Raw genomic sequence first — 26,907 nt, forward strand, 5'->3', positions numbered from 1 at the left:
CTTCCTGTTAACTCCAGATACTGTACAAACCACCAGAAAGTTATACAATGCTTATAGTACTTGTGGCACCTTAGAGACTAACAAATTTATCTGAGCATAAGCTTTCGTGAGCTACAGCTCACTTCATTGGATGCAGCTGTAGCTCACGAAAGCTTATTCTCAAATAAATTTGTAAGTCTCTAAGGTGCCACAAGTACTCCTTTTCTTTTTGCAGATACAGACTAACACGGCTGCTACTCTGAAACCAATGCTTATAGTGATACAGTGTCTGACCCAATCAGTGATATATTCCTGGGGTTCTTCCCAACTGTGAGGCAGTAGCTATTAAGGGGAGGGAGAGCGGTAATACAAGTGGGAGTTTGTAAGAAGTTGTAACATTACTCATTCAAGGCACCACCTACATACTATGGTCATTTTCTAAAGTTTTCCCCACTGTTGCCTCCTCTGGTTCAGTTCCACCAATGTGTGATGTTTAGATGCTGCTTGTAATTATTAGAACTGGGAGCACTGGCTCTTGGGAGTCTGAAAGGTCAGAAAACAGGAAGGAGCGGGGGGAAGTTGAGAAGGTGGAGTGAGAGCTACAGAGGGTGCAGCAGCAGCTTGGTAAAGAGGTTTCCACTTTATTTTTAAAGTCCTGTTGAAGTTTGTTAGTACCTTGCCTGGTTGCTACAACATTTTGGTGATGAGGCTGGATCTTCTGCCTCTGAACCCACCTGCACCTTTTCTGCAAAGCCCAGGTGAGCATCCAATAGCTTTTACTGCCTGGATCCACATGTTTGAGACTTATCTGCTTGCAATCAGTGCTACAGAGATTTCTGAAGTAAGAAAGCGTGCTCTGCTAATCCACTGCCTTGGAGCAGAAGGGCAGAGTATATTTTACACCTTTCCCCTTGCAGATGATAAATATGAGACTGCACTCACTGCATTAAAGAATTTTTTTGTGCCAAAAGTGAATGTAGTAGCTAATCACTATAGATTTTGCCAGTGTGAGCAGAGAACAGGGGAGATTATAATGCAGTATATTGCTTCCCTCAGGAGTCTGATTGTAACTTTTGACTTTGGGAATATGGCAGATGAGATGATTAGAGACCAGCTCATTGAGAAAACAACCATACTTCATGTAAGAGAACACTTACTTCTAGAACCACAACTTACACAAGAAAAAGCAATAACCATTGCTACCGAGACTGAGTCAGCTACAGCTGAAGCCAAAATAATGAGCATGGATACAGGAGGCACAGTCCAGGCTGTGACTCCTTTGCAGAAAAGTTCACTATCACTGCAGACAAACAATTACAAGAGGAAAACTAATGAAAAACTACCGAATCAGCAAATTCAAAATACAGTAAAAGCATGCTTTCACTGTGGATCCCCACAACACCTTGCAAGCTACACAGGATGTCCGGCAAAAGTAGCTCAGTGCAATCATTGCAAAAAGATTGGGCATTTTGCTAAAGTATGTCGCAGCAGCCAGTTCAATCAACAGGTGCATGTAGTTACAATACCAGATGTTACTGTGCTGAGCGTGGACAAAATCACTACTGCACATATTCCAGAACAGATAAAATGCACTGTAAACGTTTCTGCCATACCCTCAGGCAAATCACACCCTGTTCAGCTAATGTTGGACACTGGCTCAGCAGTATCTATACTACCCGATTCCATCTATCTGCATTACTTTAAAGATGTGCCTCTTACTGAACCCAGACTTCACTTGGTGTGCTATTTGAAAAACCATATTCCAGTACATGACTGCCTGCCAGCAATAGTTACTTTTGGTGATTGCTCTGTAACTGCAGAGTTCTACATTGTCCACAAAGGCACTCCTATCCTTGGCAGAGATTTATTGGCTGCTTTAAATCTCAGGGTAGTTAATGGACGAATTGATTTTCCTCAGCAAAGCACTTTTGCGGTACACACACCAGTTTCGGCTGGGACCCAACACCAGGTTGAGGAGAAACTCAGCTGTGCTTATGGGTTTCTGCATAAAGTTAAAATGCAGAATAATGTGATGCCTGTAGGACAGAAGTTACAGCGCTTACCATTTTCAGTCAGGGAAGCTGTTTCAGAGGAACTTAGAATACCTGTTCAAAAGGACATTATTAAAAAGATTGACTCCTCGGAATGGGTTTCACCTATACTAGTGAGGCAGTGCTATTAGATGTTATTATCGTGTTTGGAAATACTTCTGAGGAGCATAACAATAACCTGCAGTCTGTACTAAACTGCATCAGCAAAGCAGGCCTCAAGCTCAATAGGTCCAAATGCAAATCTAGACAAACTGAACTCTCCTTTCTGGGGCATACAATTTCACAGACTGGACTAAAACCTGATCCAGATCATATCCTGGCAATTTCAAATGCTCCTCCTCCAACAGTTTTGCAAACCTTACGTTCCTTCTTGATCTCACCTCCTGGTATGCAAAATTCATTCTCAATTATGCTTCTGTCATTGAACCATTATTAGAATTACTACGGAGAAGTTGAACCTTAGTGTGGACAACGGGTGCATAAGCTAGTTTTGAAACAGTGAAAGACTTGATTGTACATAGTCCAGTACTTACAATTGTGGGCAATGCAGGACTGAATAGTGCAACAACTGATGCTTCTGATTACGGACTTGGGGCTGTCCTCACACAACTGCCTGAGGACAACACAGAGAGGACTGTTGCATTTGCTTCAAGGACACTAAGTAATCCTAAGAGAAAATATTCTACAGTTGAAAAAGAAGCACCTGCTTGTGTCTGGGCTCCTGAAAAATGGAGAACTTAACTGTGGGTCCGTACGTTCAAGTTGCACACAGACCACAGCCCTTTGATGACTTTGCTCACCATGAAAGGGCTGGGAAGAGCAGGATATCTTATTGCTAGATGGTCTGCAAGACTACTCTCTTTCATTTATGAATTGGAATATAAGCCTGGAAACCAAAATGTGGTCGCTGATTGCCTTTCTCGCCTGCCTTTGCCTTCACCAGATAGTACACCAGAGGATGAGGATGTAGTAGTTGCGCTTATTACAAGCGCCCTTATTGCAGTTACAAAAGAACAATTTCAAGCTGTTTATTCAGCTTGTCCAATTCAACAAAAACTATGGGAATTTCTGACAAAGAGATGGCCCAGTAACCCTAAAAACCTTGACACAGTTTTGCTGCCTTATTTTAGAGTTTGGGATGAACTTCCTTTGCTTGATGGCTGTGTGCTACGAGGTACACACCAGCTCCTTGTGCCAGAAGAATTACAGTCAAAACTCATACACCTGACATATGATACTCAAAGAATTGTCAGAACCAAACAACGACTACGGGATCTGTATTTGTGGCCAGGGATGGACTCTCAAACTGAAGCACTCATAAAATCCTGTGTCACTTGCCAAATGCATGATAAGACAGCAGTGATATGTACCACTCCATTACAGCCTGTTCCTCTTCCTGAATCTGCATGGGAAAAAGTGGCGACTGATCTTGTAGGACCCTTTGATACTGCTCCAAGTGACTGTTGTTATGCCATCACTTTAATAGACTATTTCAGTAAATGGCCTGAGGTAGCGTTTACATCGCAAATCTCTTCTGCTACGGTAATTAAGTTCCTTTCTTCAGTTTTTAGCAGGGAAGGTAACCCCAAAGAACTGGTTTCAGATAATGTTAGTCAATTTACTTCCCTGGAGTTTGAGACTTTTCTAGCAGAGAGGAACATTTTACACAGAAGGTCATCCCTATATTACCCTCAAGCCAAAGGGGAAATAGAATGGTTTAACAGAAGTTTGAAAGAGTTTGCGAAAGGCTAAACTGGAAGGGTGATTGTGAATAACCTTCACTACTGATTTCTTACAAGCATACCGGGCTACACGACATGCCACAGCGCAAAGATCACTCACAGAGTTACTGCATGGGAAACAGATAAATACTAAACTGAACATTGCTAGATTGTTAAAGGCACGACCTCATGCCCCAAACGAGGATGAGGTGAGAAAAACAGTTGAACAGAACCAAGCAAAGTCTAAGGCTTTCACAGACAAGCAGCGGGGTGCTAACGAACCAAACTCTGAGTGTGGTTCCTTCGTTAGAATACAAAAACCTGGAATTTTACACAAAGGGGACTATAAATTCACAGCTCCTCTTAAAATCATAGAGAAGAAGGGACCTTAAACCTATCGACTTTCTGATGTGCGAGTATGGAATGCTTCTTATCTTACAGCTGCCTATGCACCAAGAGGAGATTATGCCAACACCCAGTCTGCATTGGATGACTTCACCGTAGTACCAATACAACAAGACATTGCACTGGAACCGGGGCTTGAGAGACGGCCTGTCAGACCCAAACAACCACCTGTCTGGACTAGAGACTGTGTTATGTAGTACCTACAGTGTTTTCAGTGTAATATTTCTGCCAACAGTATAGTGTCTTCTTTCAGATTTGTTCCTGTGGTTAGAACAACAATGTTTATTTTAATTGGGAGAGTTTCTTAAGAGAAGAGGGAATGTGATGTTTAGGTGCTGCTTGTAATTATTAGAACTGGGAGCACTGGCTGTTGGGAGTCTGAAAGGACAGGAAACATGAAGGCAGGGGGGAAGTTGAGGAGGTGGAGTGAGAGCTACCGAGGGTGCAGCAGCAGCTTGGTAAAGAGGTTTCCACTTTATTTTTAAAGTCCTGTTGAAGTTTGTTAGTACCTTGCCTGGTTGCTACAACACAATGTTAACCATTTTGGGAGGCCTACTGTAAAGTAACTGCTCCTGGTGTTTATAACATCATGTTGTTTACAAATGCTCTGAGCAGAATTACATGCCACAATGCTAAATATGCAGCCACTTACAAAAGGCTCCCAATGTTAATCACAGAGTTGGTGCTGAAGCAGTGTAAGTTTTCTTAGCCTAGACAGAGCCTTAGTGAGAGGAGACAGTTTAATGGTAAAGATATCCAAGCTGGAATACCTAAACTCCTCTCAAACCACAGGCCAACCCAGCCTTTCATCCTTTTGAGGTAGATACAGTTCAAGTTTTCTGACCAAGGGCCTCTTTCAGAACACACAGGACTTGATTTTCAAGGTCTTCTCTTACATATTAAAAAAACAAACCAAAAAAAATCATGGCATTTTTAATAGCAATTGGGCTTTGTCTCAGCATTCTGGACAATATTTCTCTCAGTGCCTCCAATAATTCTCCACTCCTCAAATCACTGTATTTCAATAGTGCTATTTGTATACAGAATTTGGAAAGTGATTTCGACAAATAAGACACCATGTACTATCATGAGAGTGGCTTTGTAAGTGTACTCAGAATATTAAAATCTCTATTTTAAAATAATCCATTAAAATGTCAGCTCGCATACCTGCCCTGTAGTACCTCCTGATGACCTAATCTGGAACCACAAAAGGCACTTCCTACCCATTTCCCTTCTCTCAGGGCCCCTTAAGAAGGCTACAGAGACCAAAACTGTGTAAGACAAGACTCCCCTGCTGGAGTTCTACTTTATTAAATTTAAATAAACTTAAAATAAAATCTCTCTTCTCATGGTTCTGGGGTTGTACCTGCCCCCTCCTTGGGGTCTGTGATTCTCAGTCCTGACATTTCTAGTCTGCAGTCTCTCCCCTTGGGCTCAGGGGTAGCACAGCTCTCCTTAAGGCCTGGGGTTCTCAGTTCTGATCCCTCTAGCCTGTGGTCTCTCGCCTTGGTTCAGGGGTTGCATAGGCCAGTGATTCTCAACCAGGGGTACGTGTACCCCTGGGGATATGCAGAGGTCTTCCAGAGGATACCTCAAACCATCTAGGTTTGAGGACCTGTTTGGCCAGCGTGGCAAGCTGTAGGTGACCATGCAGAGCTCATCAGCAGAGATGACCATGATGGAGTCTCAGAATCGCAAAAGAGCTCCAGCATGGACCAAACGGGAGGTATGGGATCTGATCGCTGTTTGGGAAGAGGAATCCGTGCTATCAGAACTCCGTTCCAGTTTTCGAAATGCCAAAACATTTGTCAAAATCTCCCAGGTCATGAAGGCCATAACAGGGACCCAAAGCAGTGCTGTGTCAAACTTAAGGAGCTGAGGGAAGCCTACCAGAAAACCAGAGAGGCGAATGGCTGCTCCGGGTCAGAGCCCAAAACATGCCATTTCTATGATGAGCTGAATGCCATTTTAGGGGGTTCAGCCACCACTACCCCAGCTGTGTTGTTTGACTCCTTCAATGGAGATGGAGGCAACATGGAAGCAGGTTTTGGGGACGAGGAAGATGATGATGATGATGAGGTTGTAGATAGCTTACAGCAAGCAAGCGGAGAAACCGGTTTTCCCGACAGCCAGGAACTGTTTCTCACCCTGGAGCCAGTACCCCCCCGAACCCACCCAAGGCTGCCTCCCGGACCCACCAGGCGGAGAAGGGACCTCTGGTGAGTGTACCTTTTAAAATACTATACATGGTTTAAAAGCAAGCATGTATAATGATTAATTTCCCCTGGCATTTGCGGCTCTCCTGGATGTACTCCCAAAGCCTTTGCAAAAGGGTTCTGGGGAGGGCAGCCTTATTCCATCCATCCACCATGGTAGGACACTTTACCACTCCAGGCCTGTAGCACGTACTCGGGAGTCATTGTAGAACAACGCATTGCAGTGTATGTTTGCTGGCGTTCAAACAATATCTGTTCTTTATCTCTCCGTGTTATCCTCAGGAGAGTGATATCCCGGTTGAAATAGGGTGCTTTTCTTAAGGGGACATTCAGAGGTGCCTGTTCCTGCTGGGCTGTTTGCCTGTGGCTGAACAGAAATGTTCCCCGCTGTTAGCCACGGGGAGGGTGGAGACTGGAGGTGCTAGCCACGTGCTAAGGGGAGGCAAAATGCGACCTTGGAATGAAAGCACATGTGCTATGTATGTCATGTTAACAGCAAGGTTTACCATGAAAGAGTGTACCCATTGTTCTATAAAATGTGTCTTTTTAAATGTCACTGTCCCTTTTTTTTTCTCCACCAGCTGCATGTGTTTCAAGGATCACAGGATCTTCTCCTTCCCAGAGGCTAGCGAAGATCACAAGGCGAAAAAAATGCACTTATGATGAAATGTTCTCTGAGTTCATGCTGTCCTCCCACACTCACGGAGCACAGACTAATGCATGGAGGCAGACAATGTCAGAGTGCAGGAAAGCACAAAATGACCGGGAGGAGAGGTGGCGGGCTGAAGTGAGGGCTGAAGCTGAAAGGTGGCCACAGCGTGATGAGAGGAGGCAGGACTCAGTGCTGAGGCTGCTGGAGGATCAAACTAATATGCTCCAGCATCTGGGTGAGCTGCAGGAAAGGCAGCAGGAGCACAGACCGCTGCTACAGCCCCTGTGTAACCAACCGCCCTCCTCCCCAAGTTCCATAGCCTCCTAACCCAGACGCCCAAGAACACGGTGGGGGGGCCTCTGGTCACCCAGCCACTCCACCCCAGAGGATTGCCCAAGCAACAGAAGGCTGGCATTCAATAAGTTTTAAAGTTTTAAACTTTTAAAGTGCTGTGTGGCCTTGTCCTTCCCTCCTCCACCACCCTTCCCAGGCTACCTTGGCAATTATCCCCCTATTTGTTTGATGAATTAATAAAGAATGCATGAATGTGAAGCAACAATGACTTTATTACCTCTGCAAGCGGTGATCGAAGGGAGGAGGGGAGGGTGGTTAGCTTACAGGGAAGTAGAGTGAACCAAGGGGCGGGGGGTTTCATCAAGGAGAAACAAACAGAACTTTCACACCGTAGCCTGGTCAGTCATGAAACTGGTTTTCAAAGCTTCTCTGGTGCGCACCGCGCCCTCCTGTGCTCTTCTAACCGCCCTGGTTTCGGGCTGTGCGTAACCAGCGGCCAGGTGATTTCCCTCAACCTCCCACCCCGCCATAAATGTCTCCCCCTTACTCTCACAGAGATTGTGGCGAGCACAGCAAGCAGTAATAACAGTGGGAATATTGGTTTCGCTGAGGTCTAACCGAGTCAGTAAACTGCGCCAGCGCGCTTTTAAACATCCAAATGCACATTCTACCACCATTCTGCACTTGCTCAGCCTGTAGTTGAACAGCTCCTGACTACTATCCAGGCTGCCTGTGTACAGCTTCATGAGCCATGGCATTCAGGGGTAGGCTGGGTCCCCAAGGATAACGATAGGCATTTCAACATCCCCAACAGTTATTTTCTGGTCTGGGAAGAAAGTCTCTTCCTGCAGCTTTTGAAACAGACCAGAGTTCCTGAAGACGTGAGTGTCATGTACCTTTCCCAGCCATCCCGCCTTGATGTTGGTGAAACGTCCCTTGTGATCCACCAGTGCTTGCAGCACTATTGAAAAGTACCCTTTGCGGTTTATGTACTCACCGGCTTGGTGCTCAGGTGCCAAGATAGGGATATGAGTTCTGTCTATGGCCCCACCACAGTTAGGGAATCCCATTGCAGCAAAGCCATCCACTATGACCTGCACATTTCCCAGGGTCACTACCCTTGATATCAGCAGATCTTTGAATGCGTTGGCTACTTGTATCACAGCAGCCCCCACAGTCGATTTGCCCACTCCAAATTGATTCCTAACTGACCGGTAACTGTCTGGCTTTGCAAGCTTCCACAGGGCTATTGCCACTCGCTTCTCAACTGTGAGGGCTGCTCTCATCTTGGTATTATTGCGCCTCTGGGCAGGGGAAAGAAAGTCACAATGTTCCATGAAAGTGCCCTTTCGCATGCGAAAGTTTCACAGCCACTGGGAATCGTCCCAGACCTGCAACACTACGCGGTCCCACCACTCTGTGCTTGTTTCCTGAGCCTAGAATCAGCGTTCCACCGCATGAACCTGCCCCATTAGCACCATGACTAACATGATGCTTGCCCAAAGGTAGGGGTACCTGGATTAAGTGGAATTTACTAAAACGTGTAAAGAAAGAATGTTTCAGTAAGGTCAGATACGAGAGGCTTTTGTTGTTTTAACTATTTTCTCTGTTTGCTATGTATTTTGGGGTGTATAAACAATACATTTGTTCTGAAGAAGTTGTTTGGAGTCTCTTTAATCAGCCCCTGGTCATGGGCTCCTGAAGGGAAGTTTCTTGCAGGTGCCAAATACAGTTGGGCCTTTTGAGTTGTTATGGTTGGAAAACAGGAGAGCTGCAACCCAGGGATCTAAATGTTATAGAATTGCAGGGTTCCCTGCAAGGCGGGGTGAAGGCACTGAAACCTGTCACTGAGTGGTACATTCAAGAGGCACTGAAAAGGGGTTTATAAGACACAGCTCACGCTGTAATCATGACACATGCCAAATGCTAACTCTTGCTTTCCTCTCTAAATCATTTCTAACAAACCAGTGATCTCTGCACCATTCTTAATGTGTGCTGATTGACATTGGGGCGCACTCCAAGACGTAAACAAAAGGGAACTTGTCCAGAATAAAACCAATAGGGGAAACCCTGGTTGTGAAATTATGAAGACTAACACTTGAAGTATTAAGAAGGGAGTAAATGTTACTTTCAAACATTGAAGAAGGCATTACAATAAGAAAAGATAAAAGCAATACGTAGTACTGAAACCTTCCGATGAGAAAGTGCCACACAGAGGAAGAGAAGTATCACTATCCCCATTTTAGAGGTCGGTAGACTGAGAAGTATCACTATCCCCATTTTAGAGGTCAGTAGACTGAGGCACAGAATGTTGAAGTGACTTGCTCAAAGTTGCACAACTGGTTAGATGACATGGTGATAACTTTGGAAGGCTGTCTATGGTTGTACCACTTCAAGTACTGGAAGAGATACACAGGTGCTACAGCAGTGGTCTGGGGGAATGGCTGAAATTCTCAGTGTAGATGCGGGCATACAATCTCCTCTCTCTAATCATGAAGCCAACGGGTTTCATGACTGAGTGTACTGTAATAAAACCTTGTCAGTAAGATCGTCTGATCCTAAATAAGAGGGATAATTAGCACTAGGGATGTACTCTGATTCATAGCCCTAACTGTCGTTCAGAATGGGTTAAGTTTGAATTATTTCATTTTTCTTTCCCTCTCTTCCTCCAGTGTGTACTGATATTTGTCCAGCTGTGTGCAAATGATTTCAGTGATGATGATGAAATGGTCTTTTGCTCCAGGCACATAATTTTTATAGTAAAGATCACTGAACAGGCTAGGAGGACAATTGATTTTGGCTAGGGAACAGAACACTAATAACTGTTTAGTTTGACCCAATCCAGATTCTGAATCTCTTACACTTGTAAAGCTTAGGTGGTACAATCCAGGTAATTATAAGGTATATGCTGTATCATGTTTTGGTGTGTCATTCTGGAGGAAGCCGACATGGGATGATAGTCAATGAATTGCCTGACACAGAAATAATATACTGCAATTTTCAGAGAAGTGAGTGAGTGTATAGGTGACCTTGAAACTTCTGGACTGCAGAGGCTGGAGTGGACACTGCATTGCTGAGGTGAAATTCACAGCCATTGTGCAATAGGGAGTCCAGGAATCACTGCTCTTTGGAATCCCTGCTCAGTCAATATGCCACACTAACCTATACTGTCTGTGGTGGTGTTCCAACTTTTTTTTTTTTTAATTGGAAGTAGAATTATAGACAAATGGAGAGAGTGCTCAGAGAATGTCATGGGGTGGCTGGCCCCTTTAAGGGGAGTCTGATCCCAGGCTGTCCATGCTGAGCTAATTGAAGGAGAAAGAGCCTATTGTGACAGGTTTCAGTCGGTCCTCCGAGCCCCTAGGGGGCGATGGAGAGCTATGGTCCCACTGGCAGGCCTTAGTCACACCTTTCGGGCGCCAGGGAATTAGCGGGGAAGGTGTGCCGGCCGGAGTCTGCAGCGCGCCCCTCGGGCGGGGGAGCGCCGGGACGAGTCTGCAGCGCGCCCCTCGGGCGGGGGAGCGCCGGGACGAGTCTGCAGCGCGCCCCTCGGGCGGGGGAGCGCCGGGACGAGTCTGCAGCGCGCCCCTCGGGCGGGGGAGCGCCGGGACGAGTCTGCAGCGCGCCCCTCGGGCGGGGGAGCGCCGGGACGAGTCTGCAGCGCGCCCCTCGGGCGGGGGAGCGCCGGGACGAGTCTGCAGCGCGCCCCTCGGGCGGGGGAGCGCCGGGACGAGTCTGCAGCGCGCCCCTCGGGCGGGGGAGCGCCGGGACGAGTCTGCAGCGCGCCCCTCGGGCGGGGGAGCGCCGGGACGAGTCTGCAGCGCGCCCCTCGGGCGGGGGAGCGCCGGGACGAGTCTGCAGCGCACAGTTCTCCTACCCAAGGCAGGTCAGCCGGGGTAGGGGAACGCAGGCCCACCCAACTCTACTGCATTCCAGCCCAGGGCCCTGATAGTGGAGGGAGGCAAAGGTCCCACCGCTGGGTCAGCGGGGGGCCATCCGCGCCCGCTGACCAAACTCACCCACCCCACGGTGCAGTTCTGCCCCTGAGCTACTTCCTACCTGCTCTCTCAAGCGGGTCTCTCTGGTCCCTCCAGCTCGTCCGGGTATTCCGCTGCTGGCAGCTCCAGCTCCCTCTCTGTATCAGACTCACGCTGGCCCGGGCTACAGCCGGGCCCCTCCAGGTCCTCCGGGTACTCAGCAGCTGGCAGTCCTGGTCGCCGCAGGCCTTCCTCCCGGTCAGGTTCCTCCTGGCCCAGGGCCCCCCCTGGGTCAGCACCAGGATCGCAAGGGAGCAGCCTGTGTCTGTCTCCCTCCCTGGTGCTCTCCTCACTGGACAAAAGGGCCCCGCCCTTTGTACTTCCTGTCCCACCCCTTCCCTTCTGGGGATTGGTGGAAGCTTGGTCTGGCCCCGCCCACTAAGGCTGAGAGGGTGGCTCTTTACCCTCTGGTTCGGAGGGAAACCACCCTGGCTCCCTACACTATCTCGACAGTTAATTAAATAATGAGCACTGAATGTGATAAAAGCCATCAGGGCTCAGTTGAAGCATTTGCTCCGGTCCCTCAGACAGAGACAAACACCTACAGGATCTCTATCAATCGTTCTTAAAACTACGATACCCACCCGGTGAAGTGAAGAAACAGATGGACAAAGCTGGAAGGGTACCCAGAAGTCACCTACTACAAGACAGGCCCAACAAAGAAAGTAACAGAACGCCACTAGCCGTTACCTACAGCCCCCAATTAAAACCTCTCCAGCGCATCATCAAGGATCTAAACCTATCCTAAAGGATGATCCCTCACTCTCTCAGACCCTGTGGGGACAGGCCAGTCCTCGCTTACAGACAGCCCCCCAACATGAAGCAAATATTCACCAGCAGCTACACACTACACAACAAAAACACCAACCCAGGAACCAAACCCTGCAACAAAGCCCGTTGCCAACTCTGTCCACATATCTATTCAAGGGACACCATCATGGGACCTAACCACATCAGCCACACTATCAGGGGCTCGTTCACGTGCACATCTACTAATGTAATATGTGCCAGCAATGCCCCTCTGGCATGTACATTGGCCAAACCGGACAGTCTCTACGCAAAAGAATAGATGGACACAAATCTGACATCAGGAATCATAACATTCAAAAACCAGTAGGAGAACACTTCAGTCTCCTTGGTCACTCAACAACAGACCTAAAAGTGGCTATTTTTCAATAAAAAACTTCAAAAACAGACTCCAACGTGAAACTGCAGAACTGGAATTAATTTGCAAACAGGACACCATCAGATTGGGCCTGAATAAAGACTGGGAGAGGTTGGGTCATTACAAAACCTAAACCTAATTTCCCCAATACTAATTTCCCCCTATTGTTACTCACACCTTCTTGTCAACTGTCTGAAATGAGCCACTCTCATTACCATTTCAAAAGTTATTTTTCCTCCCTTGGTATCCTGCTGTTAATTGAATTGTCTCGGTAGACTGACCTCACACTTGGTAAGGCAACTGACATCTTCTCATGTATTTATACCTGCTCCTGTATTTTCCACTCCCATGCATCTGATGAAGTGGGTTTTAGCCCACGAAAGCTTATGCCCAAATAAATTTGTTAGTCTCTAAGGTGCCACACGGACTCCTCATTGTTTTTTCAGTTGAAGAGAGGTGCTTAGGGAGAAGCTTCAACAGACCACTAGCTCCAAGGAGGAAGCCTATGCCAGTCATTCTCCACCTTTCCAGACTACTGTACCCCTTTCAGGAGGTTGATTTGTCTTGCGTACCCCAAATTTCACCTCACTTAAAAACTACTAGCTTAAAAAAATCAGGCGTACAAATACAATAGTAATTCAGTAATAGTGTGCTGTAACATTGCTTACTTTCTCATTTTTACCATATAATTATAAAATAAATTATGACTCTCTCCCCTACCCCACCCCCCCGGCAGGTTTATACTAACTTTGCTAGTGCTTTTCCTGTAGCCTGCTGCAGGACATTGAAATTCAAAAGTTTGTGGGCCTTTTCCTGTCTACCTGGCCAGTGCATCTGAGTGGAGAGTGCTGTCCAGAGCGGTCACAATGGAGCACTCTGGGATAGCTCACAGATGCCAATACCGTCTAAGTGTGTCCACAGTACCCCAAATTCGATCCGGCAAGGCCGATTTCAGCGCTAATCCCCTTGTCGGGGGTGGAGTAAGGAAACAGATTTTAAGAGCCCTTTAAGTCGAAAAAAAGGGCTTCGTCGTGTGGATGGGTGCAGGGTTAAATCAATTTAACATTGCTAAATTCAACCTCAACTCCTAGTGTAGACCAGGACTCAGTGTCTGCCCTTCAGCACTGACCCTCAAGCTATTGCTGACCACTCACCCCCTCCCTCTCCTTAGGGGTGGTGGGTTGGTTCCTTTTAACCTTCTTTTAACTGTCAGGCTCCCAGCTTCAGCAAAACAGTACAGTACAGTGGTGGACAACCTGCGGCCCATGGGCCGCATGCGGCACATCAGGGTAATCTGATTATGGGTCGCAAGACATTTTGTTGATGTTGACCATCCACAGGCACAGCTCCCCGCAGCTCCCAGTGGCCACAGTTCATCGTTCCCGGCCAATGGGAGCTGCAGGCCACGTTTTCCTAAAAGTTATTACAGATTAACCCCACAGTCTCAATGATGTGTCATACCAAAATTATATTTCGGCATTACTCTAGTTTTTGAGCTACAGAGTACTGGTATTTTTTTTTTTAAACGAGTTACCTCCAGGAAGCTTTTTCCACTAAATTCTAACTTTTATAAAGGTAAGAGAAATTAGAGGTCTAAATAAATTAATAAGGCTTTTGAAGAATGCCAGCACAAATGTCTAACTTGTGACCTTTTGACCTGTACAACTAAATCTAATATTTTTATTGCAAGGAGAAAGAGTTCAAACTCCACCTTCTCTCAAAAGTGAAAATGGATGTGTTGGGTTTCACTGTCCCCACCTGTGCACATCATAAAAACCATTCACCTGAAGCATGCTGAACAGCAACAGATTGATACAGTTTGGCATTACTGCAGTCTCTACTCAAGAAACACAAGAGGACTTGAATATCATGAATATTACAAATCAGGACTAATCAGCAGAGTGGCATATAGAATTGTAACTGGCTCATTCTAGTCCTTTACTTTCATGTGAAATCAAAATTATTTTTAAAAACAGCAACTATCTTGTAAAACAGATTAGCCATGACTAATTTTTGGGAATATTATATAAGCTTCAAGTGGGATGCCTCTCTTGTTCCCCTCAAAGCTAAATTCTAGTACCTGTTAGGAGAATGAAATAAACAAGGTAAAAAGTAAACAATCTTGCTTTCGGCCTTGCTTTTAGTTTAAACAGGCTAAATATGCAAGCAAAAGAATGTAAGTGAAAGCATGAGGCTGCGCCCTGCTTCCTCCCCTGCCCCTCCCAGGTGGTAGCCTTGCCTTTCAGTAACAAGAGAAGATAAGGGACTTATCGAGCAACAGGAAGGTGTAAGGAAGAGAGAAAGTCTGCAAGAAAGTGACCATATCCACAAGTAACCCCGCTCCTTACCCCTCCCATCAGGTACAAAAGAGATGGTCTCATTGCCCCTAGACTCAAGACCCCCCAAAACAGAACATGACCATATATTGGAAGGGGTTGTACCAGGGGAGAGGCACTACAAGTATAATTAAGTTTGCCAAAAAGAGGGAGCTCCATCAGCATGAAGAGTTAGGGGTCAGGAGAAGAACAGGGTTCTATCAGCATATAGAACAGTAGTTAAGGGAAGGGGGGAAAGAACTATCAGCATATAAAAATAAGCCCAACTAATATAAAAAGCTTCAAAATATGCTTGCTTGTTTAGCCCCAATAAACCCATCAAATTGCTTGCAAATTGAACTCTTAACTGTTATTTTCCAGTGAATTATGTCTAAAATCTGAGAGGGAGAAGGGAGCTGGACCCTTGCCAACAGTACCCACACTTTAGATCTACTAAATCATCATAAGTTACAAACTGAGTTTTCAGAACTTTATGCTACTTTCCCAAATACCAGACCCACTTATTGGAGCTTTATAAATTGTGTCATAGAAGGTATTACTTATGGAAATTATTTAATTTTCAAACTCTACAAAAGCAAGCAAGCACCATCCTATATATTTAAAAAAAAAAGATGTCTACTAGTCTAAGCCAGCATTCCATTGAGAGAAGCACCCTACCCTTACAGAACTAATAAAATAATTTTCTATCTGTCAAGAGGAAGCAACACAGAGTGAGTGAGTGAGGGAGGGAATGAATGACTGGCTACATGAGATCGAGTATAGAATCTGCAAAAGGATGCACTGCAAATGAGAAGGAGAATTGTCTGTGCTTATTGGACAGAATTTTCAAGAGTGCCTAAATGACTTAGGGTCCTAAGTGCTATAAAAAGTCAGTGGGACTTAGGTGGTTTAGAAAACCGGACTTCCAACATTTCTCACAAATGCCTAGTTTTCAAAAGCACCTAAATCACATAGGCACCAATTTATTTATGAACCACCTTGATTCCCCACCACTATCCTGCCAATAACTCCTTGGACCCAAACATTGCTACTGGAAGGAAAGCAGACGAAGAACAGGGCAAGTGCAATGCATATTTCCAACATTACTCAAACAGAACTCTGGTTACAAAAGTTGCTTTATAACTTTCTAAGCAGTAGCTTCCATGGTTTACTTTTAAAGTTGTTTGTTTATTTAACTAAAAGGTTAGGGGTTTTTTAAGTCTCTAAGCTGGGACAAAAATCATATCTTTTCTTTGTAAGAATTACAACTTTGTTAATTATTTTAAGCCCCAAATTTAACACAACCTCCCATTAGTATGCTACTCTGAATAAACTGAAGGGGTTTTTATTTTTTATTAGTTTTGTCCCCCTAAACTGGCCTCATGCTTAATTTTTTTGACACCTTACTACTGATTTGCCCTTCCCACCATCTTCCATTCACCAATATGACCCAATGTTATTCTGCTTTTGCTGAGTGAAGGCAGTATCAGCGGATTTGTTAGATGGTTCTCATTGCTCTGGGAGAGTAGTATGGAGAGGTTCGGCTGGGCAGGCATCTAGTGAGATGTTGTGGTCCCACTGGATGGTTTCTGAGGGGAGGCTGGTCTCGCTGGTTGGGGTACCTTCCGGCACAGGAGGACAACAACCAGTATCAGGATCCTTGGCAGTGGAGGAGGTGGAAGAAGTTCTTGTGGCATCCTTCTCCTGAAGAGCAAGCGAAATGATATTTGTCCCGGCTGTGATGTCCTGGAAGGCCATCCTCGAGGTGCAAGATCTCCCTGCCGCAAGATCTCCCCAGGTTTTCTTTAAGGAGGCACTGCTTTTCCAATCGATGCTGCTCATCTGTAATGTCCTGGAAAAGCACTGAGGATCTTCTTAGAGGCTGTTCCCTGATGGGCATTCTGTGGAGCAGCAGCATTCTGAGCACCAGTTGAAGATTTCTGTGGAATCGGCAAGGGAGCAATTGTCTTCTCAGTTTGTTCTGGAATCTCCGAAGCAGCATGAAGATTTTCTTTGGAAGCAGCGGCAGTAGAATTCATCTTCAAAGCAGTAGTCTCTCTCAGGATAGCAAGTCGTGTCCCCTCTGCTCCTCCCTTCTCTCTCCCTTCAACACTGGGAATGTGCAGAGGGGAGTGAAGAAGATCAGGAGATCCAGGAATAGCAGAGGTGAGGCAGGGAGTGGGGGAAGCAGAATTAATTGGTGGGAAGGAGAAAGAGCAGATGTGGGGGGTGCAAACTCTTGCAAACGGGGGACAAAACCACCTTAATGAATTTGTGAGCACTGGCAACACTAATTGTCTCACACAGAGTGGGTGGGTAGGGGGAGTTCAAAATCAGAAGACAAACCAAAGCCACAGTCTAATTTAAAAAAAAATCATCTCTCTTGATTTTTGGGGTCTGACTCATGATTTTTGAGCTGCTGAGGTTGGCAATATTGTAACCAGATCCCCTAATACAGTAGTTACAGTGCTGACTGGACCTAAATGAAGAAAGGACAGCCAGTAAAGTCCACCTGCATGTTTTCTGTGGCACCTCTAATGAAGGCAAAATACAAGATTTCCCAGCACTGAAAGCTCAACATATTTTGCAGGCCCTCAGAAAAGCACCTTCACACGGAGCTCTTTCTTGTCAGCTGATAATGCCAAAGAAACAAATTTCTATCAAAGCTCACTTATGCCGGTTCTTCGCAAAGGATTACAACTTGTTCCACTTCCTCATTCCATGCACAACAGATCCTAAAATCCTTTTCAAAGCAGTGATAAAGACAGCCCACTTCCTTTGAGTGGGACTTTGCAGAGCAACAATAGTGAGAGGATATGATGCCATTGTTATTCTATCGCCAATGTAATGGTCAGCTGACAAAATAAGGGAAAGGCAAATAGTATGATGATCATATTCGCTCTAACAGTATATGTCTTAAAATCTTATATGTATTTTAACGAGGGCTGTCAAGCGATTAAAAACATTAATCACGCTTAATTGCACTGGTAAACAATGATAGAACAGCATTTTATTTAAATCTTTTGGATGTTTTCAACATTTTCAAATATTTTTATTTCAATTACAACACAGAATACAAAGTGTACAGTGCTCACTTTATATATATATATATATATATATATATATATATATATATATATATATATATATATTTTTTTAAATAAATATTTGCACTGTAAAAAACATTATATTTTTTATTTCACCTAATACAAATACTGTAGTGCAATCTCATGAAAGGTGAACTTACAAATGTAGAATTATGTACAAAAAACCTGCATTCAATAAAACAATATAAAACTTTAGAGCCTACAAGTCCAATCAGTCCTACTTCTTGTTCAGAACAGGTGTACACATGACACTGTTGTAGCCGGCATCACAAGATATTTACATGCCAAACGTGCTCATATGTCCCTTCATATTTCAACCACCATTCCAGAGAACATGCATCCATGCTGATGACGAGTTCTGTTCGATAACAATCAAAAAAAGGGAAGAAAGAGAACCCGGGGAACTACAGACTCACTTCAGTCCCCAGCAAAATCATGGAGCAGGTCCTCAAGGAATCCATTTTGAAGCACTTGGAGGAGAGGAAGGTGATCAGGAACAGTAAACATGGATTCACCAAGAGCAAGTCATGCCTGACCAACTTGATTGCCCTCTATGATGAGATAACTGGCACTGAGGATATGGGGAAAGCGGTGGATGTGATATATCTTGACTTTAGCAAAGTTTTTGATACGGTCTCCCACCATATTCTTGCCAGCAAGTTAAAGAAGCATGGATTGGATGAATGGACTAGAAGGTGGATAGAAAGCTGGCTAGATTGTCGGGCTGAATGGGTAGTCTAAGTGGAGCGACCCGGCCCCAGCCTGCTCCGCTCTCCTGGCTCCCAGCCGCGCCACCGGCAAGTACTGGGGGGCGGTTCCTCCCTCCCCCCAAGCCTGGGAGCCAGGGGAGCAGAGCAGCCTGGGGCCCCAGGCCTCTGTGGGCGGGGGGGGGGGCAGCCCCAGGCCTCCGCAGGGGGGCTGTATGGGGCCCCAGGCCTCCATGGAGGATGGGGGGGTGGGCAGGGGGGCTGGCCACTTCCTGTGGGAAGTGGAGCAACCCGGCCCCAGCCTGCACCGCTCCCCTGGCTCTCAGGTTTGGGGGGAGGAGGGAATCAGCCCCCAGCACTCGCCAGCAGCACAGCTGGGAGCGAGGGGAGTGGAGCAGGCTGTTTCTAAGAGGCTGCCAGTGTATAAAAGCCCAAAGACCACAACATAGCCCAAGACTATTTAAGGCCATGAAGTTTGGTGTCAGTCTGGTCCAAGAACAAGGAAACTCCTCAAATGGAAAATCCTGTAGCAGCTGCTGAATCTCTTGGTACAATCCCGAAGATTGCAGCCACAAACCCCGCCTCATGGTGACTGCCAATGCCATCCACCTGGCTGCTGAGTTCGCTGCATCCAAGGCCGCCTGGAGTGATGTTCTGGACACTGCTTTCCCTTCCTCCAAGATAGCCGTAAACTCCTGCCACAAATCTTTGGGCACGGAGTCCTTAACTTTGGCCATGGAGTCCCACACATTAAAGTTGTACCTCCCCAGCAGCGCCTGCTGATTCACAATACACAGCTGGAGAACAGTGGTGGAATAAACTTTCCTGCCAAAGAGGTCCAGGTGTTTAGTGTCCTTGTTTTTAGGGACAGAGCTGGTCTGGCCCTGCTTATCCTACTCGTTGGTGGACAGAGACCACCAGAGACCAGGGGGGCAAGGTATATTACATATATTTAAACCCTTTTACAGGCACATAGTACTTTTTTTTTTTTCAGGCACTTGGACATCGCGGGTAAAGATGCCGGGGTCTTCCACAGGGCCTTCACTAACTTAACTACACCCTTGTGTACAGGCAGAGCCACCTTGGTGGTGGCTGCAGCAGCCAGGATATCAAAAAGGCCAACCGCTGTTTCTGCCAGCTCCTCAGCTTCCAGGCCCAGATTAGAGGCAACCCTCTTAAGGAGCTCTTGATGGGCTCTGAAGTCACCCTGGGGCAGAGGATTAGCAGGACCTGCAAGTGCCTTATTGGGGGATGAGGAGGAGGAAGCCACCAGTGAAGGAAGGGCCGGGTCCTCAACCTCTGCAGGGATCATAGAATCATAGAATATCAGGGTTGGAAGGTACCCCTGAAGGTCATCTAGTCCAACCCCCTGCTCGAAGCAGGACCAATTCCCAGTTAAATCATCCCAGCCAGGGCTTTGTCAAGCCTGACCTTAAAAACTTCCAAGGAAGGAGATTCCACCACCTCCCTAGGCAACGCATTCCAGTGTTTCACCACCCTCTTAGCGAAAAAGTTTTTCCTAATATCCAATCTAAACCTCCCCCACTGCAACTTGAGGCCATTACTCCTCGTTCTGTCATCTGCTACCATTGAGAACAGTCTAGAGCCATCCTCTTTGGAACCCCCTTTCAGGTAGTTGAAAGCAGCTATCAAATCCCCCGATGGTCTCTGCTGGGGTGGGAGTGCAGCTTGCTTCTCAGAGACCACAATGGATGGGAAGGTTGGAGAATTGCCCTGGTACTTCAGTGAACTCCCATGGGTTCCAGAACTGCCACTGGATGGGCCACAGTTCTGGGGGCCCACAGACAGCTTGGCACTGAAGTCTATTGGGTATGCTGGGTGATGGTGCTTCTTTTGAGTGGGTGCTCAGCCCCCCTCAGAGTCGAATGAGGACTCCTCACACGATGACCAGGGTGGAGCCATGGCCATGCCCTCCTACCAGCTATGATGAGCAGCTGAAAAACACCTCTATACCGGAGACCTTGAGCGGATCACTGCGGACTACATGGCTCTGGGAAGAAGGACAAAGGAGTTTGAGGCGCAAGTGGTGTTCTCGTCCATCCTCCCCGTGGAAGGAAAAGGCCTGGGTAGGGACCGTCGAATCGTGGAAGTCAACGAATGGCTACGCAGCTGGTGTTGGAGATAAGGCTTTGGATTCTTTGACCATGGGATGGTGTTCCACGAAGGAGAAGTGCTGGGCAGAGATGGGCTCCACCTTACGAAGAGAGGGAAGAGCATCTTTGCGAGCAGGCTGGCTAACCTAGTGAGGAGGGCTTTAAACTAGGTTCACCGGGGGAACGAGACCAAAGCCCTGAGGTAAGTGGGAAAGCGGGATACTGGGAGGAAGCACAGGCAGGAATGTCTGTGAGGGGAGGGCTCCTGCCTCATACTGAGAATGAGGGGCGATCAGCAGGTTATCTCAACTGCTTATATACAAATGCACAAAGCCTTGGAAACAAGCAGGGAGAACTGGAGGTCCTGGTGATGTCAAGGAATTACGACGTGATTGGAATAACAGAGACTTGGTGGGATAACTCACATGACTGGAGTACTGTCATGGATGGATATAAACTGTTCAGGAAGGACAGGCAGGGCAGAAAAGGTTGGGGAGTAGCACTGTATGTAAGGGAGCAGTATGACTGCTCAGAGCTCCGGTATGAAACTGCAGAAAAACCTGAGAGTCTCTGGATTAAGTTTAGAAGTGTGAGCAACAAGGGTGATGTCGTGGTGGGAGTCTGCTATAGACCACCGGACCAGAGGGATGAGGTGGATGAGGCTTTCTTCCGGCAACTCGCAGAAGCTACTAGATCACACGCCCTGGTTCTCATGGGTGACTTTAATTTTCCTGATATCTGCTGGGAGAACAATACAGCAGTGCACAGACAATCCAGGAAGTTTTGGAAAGTGTAGGGAACAATTTCCTGGTGCAAGTGCTGGAGGAACCAAGTAGGGACAGAGCTCTTCTTGACTTGCTGCTCACAAACCGGGAAGAATTAGTAGGGGAAGCAAAAGTGGATGGGAACCTGGGAGGCAGTGACCATGAGATGGTCGAGTTCAGGATCCTGACACAAGGAAGAAAGGAGAGCAGCAGAATACGGACCCTGGACTTCAGAAAAGCAGACTTTGACAACCTCAGGGAACTGATGGGCAGGATCCCCTGGGAGAATAACATGAGGGGGAAAGGAGTACAGGAGAGCTGGCTGTATTTTAAAGAATCCTTATTGAGGTTACAGGGACAAACCATCCTGATGTGTAGAAAGAAGAGTAAATACAGCAGGTGACCAGCTTGGCTTAACAGTGAAATCCTTGCTGATCTTAAACACAAAAAAGAAGTTTCCAAGAAGTGGAAGACTGGACAAATGACCAAGGAAGAGTATAAAAATATTGCTCAGGCATGCAGGAGTGAAATCAGGAAGGCCAAATCACACCTGGAGCTGCAGCTAGCAAGAGATGCTAAGAGTAACAAGAAGGGTTTCTTCAGGTATGTTAGCAACAAGAAGAAAGTCAAGGAAAGTGTGGGCCCCTTACTGAACGAGGGAGGCAACCTAGTGACAGAGGATGTGGAAAAAGCTAATGTACTCAATGCTTTTTTTGCCTCTGTCTTCATGAACAAGGTCAGCTCCCAGACTGCTGCACTGGGCAGCACAGCATGAGGAGGAGGTGACCAGCCCTCTATGGAGAAAGAAGTGGTTCGGGACAATTTAGAAAAGCTGGACGAGCACAAGTCCATGGGGCTGGATGTGCTGCATCCAAGAGTGCTAAAGGAATTGGTGGATGTGATTGCAGAGCCATTGGCCATTAACTTTGAAAACTCATGGTGATCGGGGGAGGTCCCAGACGACTGGAAAAAGACTAATGTAGTGCCCATCTTTAAAAAAGGGAAGAAGGAGGATCCTGGGAACTACAGGCCAGTCAGCCTCACCTCAGTCCCTGGAAAAATCATGGAGCAGGTCCTCAAGGAATCAATTCTGAAGCACTTACAGAAGAGGAAAGTGATCAGGAAGAGTCAGCATGGATTCACCAAGGGCAGGTCATGCCTGACTCATCTAATTGCCTTTTATGACGAGATAACTGGCTCTGTGAATGAGGGGAAAGCAGTGGACTTGTTGTTCCTTGACTGTAGCAAAGCTTTTGACACGGTCTCCCACAGTACTCTTGCCAGCAAGTTAAAGACGTATGGGCTGGATGAATGGACTATAAAGATGGATAGAAAGCTGGCTAGATTGTCGGGCTCAACGGGTAGTGATCAATGGCTCCATGTCTAGTTGGCAGCCAGTAACAAGTGGAGTGCCCCAAGGGTCGGTCCTCGGGCCGGTTTTGTTCAATATCTTCATAAATGATCTGGAGGATGGTGTAGATTGCACCCTCAGCAAGTTTGCAGATGACACTAAACTGGGAGGAGAGGTAGATACGCTGGAGGGTAGGGATAGGATACAGAGGGACCTAGACAAATTAGAGGATTGGGCCAAAAGAAATCTGATGAGGTTGAACAAGGATAAGTGCAGAGTCCTGCACTTTGGATGGAAGAATCCCATGCACCGCTACAGACTAGGGACCGAATGGCTAGGCAGCAGTTCTGCAGAAAAGGACCTAGGGGTTACAGTGGACGAGAAGCTGGATATGAGTCAGCAGTGTGCCCTTGTTGCCAAGAAGGCCAATGGCATTTTGGGATGTATAAGTAGGGGAATTGCCAGCAGATCGAGGGACGTGATCGTTCCCCTCTATTCGACATTGGTGAGGCCTCATCTGGAGTACTGTGTCCAGTTTTGGGCCCCACACTACAAGAAGGATGTGGAAAAATTGGAAAACATCCAGCAAGGGCAACAAAAATGATTAGGGGACTGGAACACATGACTTATGAGGAGAGGCTGAAGGAACTGGGATTGTTTAGTCTGCTGAAGAGAAGACTGATGGAGGATTTGATAGCTGCTCTCAACTACCTGAAAGGGGGTTCCAAAGAGGATGGATCTAGACTGTTCTCAGGGGTAGCAGATGACAGAACAAGGAGTAATGGTCTCAAGTTGCAGTGGGGGAGGTTGAGGTTGGATATTAGGAAAAACTTTTTCACTAGGAGGCTGGTGAAACACTGGAATGTGTTACCTAGGAAGGTGTTGGAATCTCCTTCCTTAGAAGTTTTTAAGGTCAGGCTTGACAAAGCCCTGGCTGGGATGATTTAGTTGGGAACTGGTCCTGTTTTGAGCAGGGGGTTGGACTAGATGACCTCCTGAGGTCCCTTCCAACCCTGATATTCTATGATTCTATGATACCTGACAATTGATCACATCCACTCAGTTCGGCAGCTCATCGAGAAGTGCAAGGAATACAAAATACCATTATGTACTGCATTTGTCAACTACAAAAAGGCATTCGAGGCGGTGGAGATTAATGCTGTACTCGACATGCTCAAAGAAATCAAGTAGACCCAAGGTATATTAATTTCTTCCAGTAGGTCAACTGCAGTTGCCCAACAGAGGTAACATTATTTAATGTCCCCTGCATTATTAATTATTATTATTATTATTTGAAGAGGAGTCAGACAAGGTGACTCAATCTCACCGAAGCGGTTTCCAGCAGTACTGGAGGCACTGTTCAAGAAATTGAACCGGGAAGAAGGAATCAGAATCAACGGAGAACAGTTAACACATCTTCTCTTCACGAATGACTGTGTAATATTCACAAAGGACACAGCAGAACTGGAAAACAAATTGCAGCAACTGCAAACACTTTCACATGACATTGGTTGGAAGTGAACATGTCGAAGACAAAGTGGATGCGGAATGAGCATTGTGAAGAAAAAATTATCACTGTAAACAGGAAAGTAATCGAGAAGGTCGACAAATATATCTACCTGGGTCAGCAGCTGAGCAGAGACAACTCAATCAAAGGGCAATGCAGTAGGAGAAAGGCAAGGTGGGCAAGTTTCAACAAAATAAAGGCGTTTTTAACAGATGATAAACTGCCTATGAAGAAAAGGAAAGACCTGTAACTCCACTGTTCTTCCAGGAATGATATGTGGAGCAGAAAGCTGGTCAACAACAAAGGTAGAGGAAGAAAAATTTGCTGCCATTCAGAGAGCAATGGAAAGGCGAATCCGCAAGACATCGCTTCGTGATCACATACCCAATAAGGAGATCAGAAGGCATACAGAAGTGACCAATGTAGTGCAGGCGATGTACGACGCAAAGTGGATATGGGTGGGTCATGTATATCATTTTTAGCAATAACCTAACTGTCTACCCAATTGTTCCCCATTTTCTTGTGTGCATTTGATTTTTCCCTCCTATGTGTGTAGTACTTTGCACTTGTCTTTACTGAATTTCATCTGGCTGATTTCAGACCAATTCTCCCATTTGTCAAGATCATTTTGAATTCTAATCTTGTCTTCCAGAGTGTTTGTACACACACTCCCACCACAGCGTGGGGTCAGACACAAATGTTATAAGCATACTCTCCACTCCATTATTCAAGTCATTAATGAAACTGTTGACCTGCGCCAGACCCCTGCGGGCCCCAGCTAGATACACCCTCCCAATTTGACAGCAAACCACTGATAATTACTCTGAATCTGATCTTTCAACCAGTTATGCATCCACCTTCCAGAAATTTCATCTGGTCCACATCTTCTTTGTTTGCTTATGAGAATGCTATGTGGGACAGTATGAAAAGCCTTTCTAAAATCAAGATGTATCACATCTGCTGCTTCCTTCCATCCACTAGGCCAGTAACCCTGTTAAAGAATAATGCTTACACACAAGAGGGCAAAGAGACTGCTGCTATGGTTAGAAAATCTCTTGCAGTTCCAAAGCTCAGTTTTAACACTGAAATATCTCTTAGCCTTTAATATAAAAACATGTTCAGTCACTCACTTGTAGAAATGTAGGAGGCTGGCAAAACCAGGGCTTGAAGCACTTCACATAGGAAAACAAAACATCTGAAAGTTTAAAAATATATATTTGCAAAAAGATTTGGCATATGCCAGGGAATGGGAATGGGGGGAAGGGACAGCTCAGTGGTTTGAGCACTGGCCTGCTAAACCCAGGGTTGTGAGTTCAATCCTTGAGGGGGCTATTTAGGGATCTGGGGAAAAAAATAAGGGATGGTACTTGGTCCTGCTGTGAAGGTAGGGGACTGGACTTGATGACCTTTCAAGGTCCCTTCCAGCTCTATGAGATAGAGATAATATGGTATAGCTCCATATTAAAAATTTGTCTCTAGGTAAGTGGTGGCTCAAAACAGCAGTGATTAACTATCATCGCCATCACATAGTTCTTCAGTAGCCCTTGTGGAGTGAATCCAGTCTCAGCCCAGGTCCTGAGCAAACAACTGTCTACTCTGCATGATAAGAAAACCTACCACACATGATAAAAACCCCACCTCACAACTGGCACTTGGCCTTTCAGCTGAAAGGCCAAGAACTGAATGGGCTGTGGAGACTGAACTCCTGCTCACTGCTAGACAAGTAGTGGTCACTGAAGAACAGGGTTGAGGCACACTGGTGGAGCTGCATAGGGACACTTACACCATTGCTGCATGTGATGTCAAGCACTTCTCTGTTACTAAACAGATTTCTGTCTCCAGCGCTTTCAATCTGGCAACTCTCACTTGTCATCTCTCTGCTCACAGTCCCCTTCTAGAGGCCTTGCTCTGACCCTGTGATCTGCACACACTCCTGTCCCGGCTTTTTCATTCTTTGTCCCCCATAATTAGTTGATTTGTGGGATCCGTGGCCCCAACCTTCTCCTGAAGGGGCAGGCCTTCTGCTATTCTGATGGAGTGTGCCCACCGACCAAGATTTCATCTCTCAATAGCATTAAATTCACTTACAAAAGTTATTTAAAAAAAAACCCCACATAGCTGCAAATTACTATTTTATGTTTTAAACAGAAAATCTTAATACAGTTTGAGAAATTTCAATTCTCCTGTATCTCTGAAAAATCAGTCAGTAACAAGACTTAGTTGCGTTTATATACACTGTGGCAAAACTCAAAGATTTCAGCCAAGTTTTACCAGCAAGTTTTCCACAAAAGCTTGTTACAGGTCTACCCAGAAAGCATACTAAGCTTGGATACTGTTATTAAGTACATATGGTGGTACCTGGCTTTTATGTTGTTTTTTAATAAAAACACAACTGAGATCTAAATCACAGCAAAATATTTACCCATTTTTACATATCCAATAGACCTCTCACTGTTCTCTTGCTGGGGCTCCAAGTTGCTGTCAGTTAGGATAGGTCTACACTGCAATCAGAGGTTGATTGT

The 26,907-nt window shown here is 46.0% G+C and overlaps 1 protein-coding gene across 13 annotated transcripts in view; it reads right to left on the reverse strand.

The window, feature by feature from the left end:
- The window catches only part of USP54 (ubiquitin specific peptidase 54), a 270,753-nt gene that overhangs the window by 196,920 nt on the left and 46,926 nt on the right, over positions 1-26,907 (reverse strand). The window contains exon 1 of one of the 13 annotated variants that reach the window (XM_077821028.1): positions 11,378-13,039. The exons of the other annotated variants lie outside the window; for them this stretch is intronic. The gene's annotated coding sequence lies outside the window, so the exon portion shown is untranslated. Of the gene's footprint in view, positions 1-11,377; positions 13,040-26,907 lie in introns of those variants that run through there. 13 annotated transcript variants of the gene reach the window in all.

Source organism: Eretmochelys imbricata, chromosome 7 (genome assembly GCF_965152235.1).
Source record: "Eretmochelys imbricata isolate rEreImb1 chromosome 7, rEreImb1.hap1, whole genome shotgun sequence".
In the NCBI taxonomy this organism is placed as follows: Eukaryota; Metazoa; Chordata; order Testudines; family Cheloniidae; genus Eretmochelys; species Eretmochelys imbricata.